This window comes from Chrysemys picta, chromosome 3, assembly GCF_011386835.1.
Source record: "Chrysemys picta bellii isolate R12L10 chromosome 3, ASM1138683v2, whole genome shotgun sequence".
NCBI lineage: Eukaryota > Metazoa > Chordata > Testudines > Emydidae > Chrysemys > Chrysemys picta.
The window spans coordinates 30,906,697-30,912,133 of NC_088793.1; the positions used below are offsets into that span (position 1 = coordinate 30,906,697).

Sequence of the window (5,437 nt, forward strand, 5' to 3'; positions counted from 1 at the left end):
AAGTACATAAAAGGTTGTTACAAGGAGGAGAGAGAAAAATTGTTCTCCTTAACCTCTGAGGATAGTCCAAGAAGCAATGGACTTAAATTGCAGCAAGGGTGCTTTAGGTTGTACATTAGGAGAAACTTCCAGTCAGGGTAGTATTGCACTGGAATAAATTGCCTAGGGAGATTATGGAATCTCCATCACTGGGGATTTTTAAGAGCAGGTTGGACAAACACCTGTCAGGGATGGTCTAGATAATACTTAGTCTTGCCATGAGTGCAGGGGACTGGACTAGATGACCTCTCCAGGTCCCTTCCAATCCTATGATTCTGTGTGCTCTGTACATAGCTTTCCCTTTAACAATATATGCCATTTTAGGAATGTTGTACAAGTTATTAAAATGTGATTGGGTCTATTAAACTATACAAACTGACATATCGCCGAGAATCATATTTCCCACAAACACAGGAGTGCATTATGATAAAATGTATATTTAAGGTTTATGAAGAAAACATGAAATTATACTTTATTATTTGAAAAAGCATATGACTATGTAATAAAACCCTCATAACATACGTGCAGAAGGATAAGTTTGTATGGACAAGACATAATTTTGCTGTTCCCTGACTTTTGAATGCTAGGCTTTGCAAACGTAGGGTTACAGGGATGGCCTATCTTGCATGCAGGTGCCTAAATGCACATAAAGCACCCTGCTCTGGCTATTCAAACCTTATGGGGAATAGAGCAGGGGCTGCTTCATCCCTTGTGCATATTGGCAGGAGGGGACAGGGAGTGGATGTAGTCTTGGCTGCACACTCAGGATACCAGCCAGCATAGTTGTGCGATGGGATGTACACTGCACTAGATACAGGTTTGGTATAGGCTATATGAGTCCACCCCACCCTCTCCAGAGCAGGTGGTGCACTGGGTGATCCTGAGACACAATCTGCTTCATAGGTTACTTTGAGGGCATGACAATGAAAGTTGTATGAATCAAGGTGTTTTCTGAGGGTTGTTTGTTTGTTTTTTGTGTTTTGGTATGGGATATGTGAAAGAGCACCTGTGGAAAAAGGTACTGTCTCTTTAAGGGACAGGCTAGAGCCTGCAACCTGGGGATAGTCAGTTATGTCCTGCCTTGCCCTAGGGTTGAGGTGATATAAAACAGAAACAGGAAGCAAAATGAAAGAGAGAGAGAGAGAGGAGTAGAAGAAGCCAGGCAGGCTGCAGTGAGTACGGGCAGTTGCTCCCTGAGGCAGCTGGAGACAGGCCTAACCTGATTCACAGACTTGGGTGTGGACTTACATTTGGGAGCTCTGAACCTGAGGCCTGATGAAATGACTGCTATAATGATCCCTGGCCTGAAGCAATGTTTGCTGCAATGCTTCCTGGGCTGAAGCCTTATTACAAGGGGAGACATGATCTGATTAGTGTGTGTGTGTTTGTTTGTTGCCGATCTGCTTGGGAAATTAAGGTAGGGCACACCTGTTTCACCACATGGGACTACAGGGGGGTGCTCAGGTACTGCCCACACCTCTATTTCATTCTATATGCCTTTTTTCCTTGTCTGATACAGTGGAGTGACGGTGGGGTAGGGAATAAAGGCTCACTTCTAAAATCAAAACACTACTACTCAAAAATATACATATGCTCAATTTTCTATCAGACTAAGGGCCAAATCCTGTCACCCTTACTCGCTTTAGGTGGTGCTTTTCTCTGCAATAGTCCCATTGAAATCAGTGACTTCTTGTGGAGTCAAGTGCAAAGTTAATACTGAACATGAACAAGTGTGCCAGAATCTGGCTCTTAGTGTTTTAAAAATCAATAAAAGGATGATTACTAAAAAATAACACTCTAACATTCTCTCTCTTTCCCAGCTTCTCCTGGGAAATGGTGTTGTATCTTTGCTATTAAATATCACGCTGTCCTTTGCAAATATCAGCTGGATGAATGAATGAGGGGCTATTTACAGAGCTTCATATTTGTGGGCTCTGGGTGTTGAACACCACAAAAGCCACTCCCGTGCTCTGCATTTCTTCAGCTGTGAAAGCTATTATCTGGACAGATAGCGAAGGGGAGGGAGTGGGTGGTGGAGGGTTTACTTTAAAATAGGGTAGCAGACACAGTAAAGCATTCTGATTTTTATTTATTTATTTTTGGCAGGAAGTGTCTGTTTTCTCAATTAGTCAAGGCAAGTGTAACATTGTCAACAGCTGCCAAAAATGCACAGAGATTTACAACTGAAAAAGCTATTATCAATTTAGATAGTGGCTTTCACAGCCCTGTGAGCAGAAGCAGCGTAGATACACACAAGAAGCATGTGGTCCCCTTCTCTGCTTGAGAAGTGGTTCGTAGTGAAATCCATCTCCGTTAATGCTGAACTCTTTTATAGTACACTGGTTTAAATCAGTGGTGCCACTTGTCCTGTTCGCCAGATCATTCAGGAATACATTTTCCAGGCTGGATCCTCAGCTGGTGTAAATTGTAAGGGCTTCAGTGGTGCTATGCTGATTTGCACCAGCTCAGGATCTGGGTCTCCATATTCAAATGATCAGTGAAACTGAAGTTTTTATTTTCTTTTTTCTGTTTCCAGTGTGTATTGACTTGATAGTCCAGTGAATTGATGACTAGTCTGTTTGGACGTGCTCTGTCCAAAATATCCCTTTTTGGAGGAGGAACTACTTAGACATCAAGCCACAGATATGGCCTCTGTTGTAGCTAACATATCTTTGCTCTCTTTCTGGTGAGATTGTGCATGGTGTGGGGGAGTTCATATTTTTATGTTACAATCTCAAGAGGAAATTGAAGGCAAAGGGGCAGAAGTAATCCCCAAAGCACAGAAATTTCAGATTCTGGTAATGACCAAGGTCCCAATCCTGCAACAATTTAAGTATGAGTAATTTACACTCATTGTGCTCCATGGGCTGCTCATGGGTGCAAGGTAACTTGTGTGCAAAGCTTTCTAGTTTGATTTGATTGATTTGCCCTATTAGTTTTATGGGGCTTGATCCTCTTTCCATTCATACCAATTTTACATTGCTGTAATTCCACGAGTTTCAGTGGGGTTGCTTCAGATTTTCTTTGTGTAATGGAGATAAGAATATGGGCTGTGGTGTCAGCTACCTGTCTAAAGTTATTTTGCATAATCTCAGGACCTCTGTATTGTTCATCTTAAACTCTGTGGCTATGTTGGTGACATGAAATCCTGAAGGGGTGGATGCATGTGGGCAGGTACAAACATATATCCACTTCTCTCCAGGAATTACATAATCTTATTGCTATAGATTTTTCCTTCCCATCCTGATTCCTCTTTACTGTTTCCCTCGCTTATCACATCACATTTTAAATTAGATAGTAAGAATGTTGGAGCAGTGCATGTGTTTCTATTTGTCTGTAAATCATCTAGTATGGTTGAGTGTGTAAACACAATACATAGGTGGTTATCAGGGTTTATCCAATAATTAAAATATAAATGTTAGATTAGATTGCCCCTATGAGACACCATAATAGTTGCCAACTTCCACAACAATCCTGTATCCTGCTGCCCTCTGCTCTTTAACCTTTCAGCAAGCCTGTATTTGGATGCCCCGGAAATTAAATCAATTTAGCAACATTTGCCCATCTTCCAGGTTGAGGTCTATGGTGCCCTTATTTCAAACTGAAACGTTTCTCAAAGTAGCTTCCCCAGGAGAGTGTATTATTTACCCAGGAAAGTATCCACATAATCTTTGTAGATAAGCTACCTCTTTCCTTCTGCATGAGCAATGTTTTGAAGATCATGAGATCTTCTATTTTCCCTCCTTATTGCCAATTTGGCAGAAGGAATATTGACCTCAATTTTTCATGCATGTCCTAAATCTATATATCTTTTATATTAGGTTTTTTCCCTCTCGGTCTCTTTACATAGCTGGTAAACTTATCTTTTAAGCCTTGGGAACATACATTTCCAGTATTTGGGGGGAGGGATAGCTCAGTAGTTTGAGCATTGGCCTGCTAAACCCAGGGTTGTGAGTTCACTCCTCGAGGGGGCCATTTAGGGATTTGGAGCAAAAATCTGTCTGGGGATTGGTCCTGCTTTGAGCAGGGGGTTGGACTAGATGATCTCCCTTCCAACCCTGATATTCTATGTTTTGTTTTTTTTTCAGATGCTTCAGAGGAAGGTGTAGAAACCCCTACAATGGACTACCATGTCCAGGCGGGAGGTCTATTCTTAACCTGAAGCAGTAACTATTTGGCTTATGTTCTGAAGCATGAAGATTTGTCCTTTATAAATGTGATATTATTTAAAGTCACTGTGGATATTTTTACTGGTTATAAAAATGTCTAATCCTCATCTGTGAGCATTCAGATTTGGTTAGGGACATGGAATTATCACTCCAATGGCCCCAAACCTACACAGAGAACTGTGCAAAACCCCCTTGTCTTCAGTGGTGCTCTGGGTAGCAGCAGGAGTCTTCCTGTGGGTTTCCTGTCTGATATGAAAAAGAATCCTCAGTGCAGGATCAAGACCTCGCTGGGTGCACTGTTCCTATTTTGTATCTCTGATTGCGCGTCGTTGTAACAGGTCTATTTGTATGGAATTAATGCTGATATTATCAGATGCTGAAAAGACACAACACTCTGACTGCGCCAGATTTTTGACACATGTAGTTGAAAATCCGAATACTCATACAAGTGGTTTTAAGAAGAAAGTTGTTTTGGTTTTGGTGAGACTTGAAACCTCAATGACCGAATAAATATTTTCAGGTTCTGATTTGAAAAACCCGTAGAAAAGTTGTTTGCTTAGTGAAAACTCACAGCAGGTCAGAGTAGATGAGATGGCCACCGTTTAAATTTAGTTTGCGGTGTCATTTGGCCCTACTTATGGATCCTGCTCACATAAACTGCTGTGCAGTGGATGGGGGGATTAAGGGAATGCAGGGAGTGGAGAAAAAAAGGATAGTTGTTGTTGTTTTAAAGTGTTAAATTGTCCTTTTTTATTTAAATAGCCTCTTATAATATGAACCAACAGCAACAAAGGTAAATCGTGTTGGGAAACTTCTAAACGGCACATACTGGATGAACGGGACTCGTATTAAGGAATTTCTCTAATTTAAAGAAGATTCTAGGCTCATTCGTTTTTTAAACCTGGATTTTAATTAACTTTTAGAAAGGTGCCAGACTGGCAGGCTTGGCGCATGAAATCTGCCTATTCCTATAACCAGTACAGCCCAAGCAGCAGCTGTCTCAGCTTTCCTACACTGTCCTGACTCAGATCTGCACTCTACGGCTTGGATAAAAAAGATCTTGTTCTGGTCCATCTCTGGGGGAGCAGTTGTCTCACTGGAATACAAATGAAGAGGCAGTCTCTAGTGTAGACCAGCCCTTGTGTAAGGACCAGGGCTTTGAACTGATACTGGCAATGGAGTAAGAACCAGCAGGGGATGTGGAGCACCCTTTTGAAGCTTTTGACAGC

At 41.6% G+C, this 5,437-nt stretch overlaps 1 long non-coding RNA gene across 1 annotated transcript; it reads left to right on the forward strand.

The window, feature by feature from the left end:
- Positions 1 to 1,172: 1,172 nt before the first annotated feature.
- LOC135982190 (uncharacterized) lies at positions 1,173 to 4,315 on the forward strand. The gene is made up of 2 exons (XR_010599419.1): positions 1,173 to 1,456; positions 4,128 to 4,315. It is a non-coding gene; the product is annotated as an uncharacterized LOC135982190 (long non-coding RNA).
- The last annotated feature ends 1,122 nt before the right edge of the window (positions 4,316 to 5,437 follow it).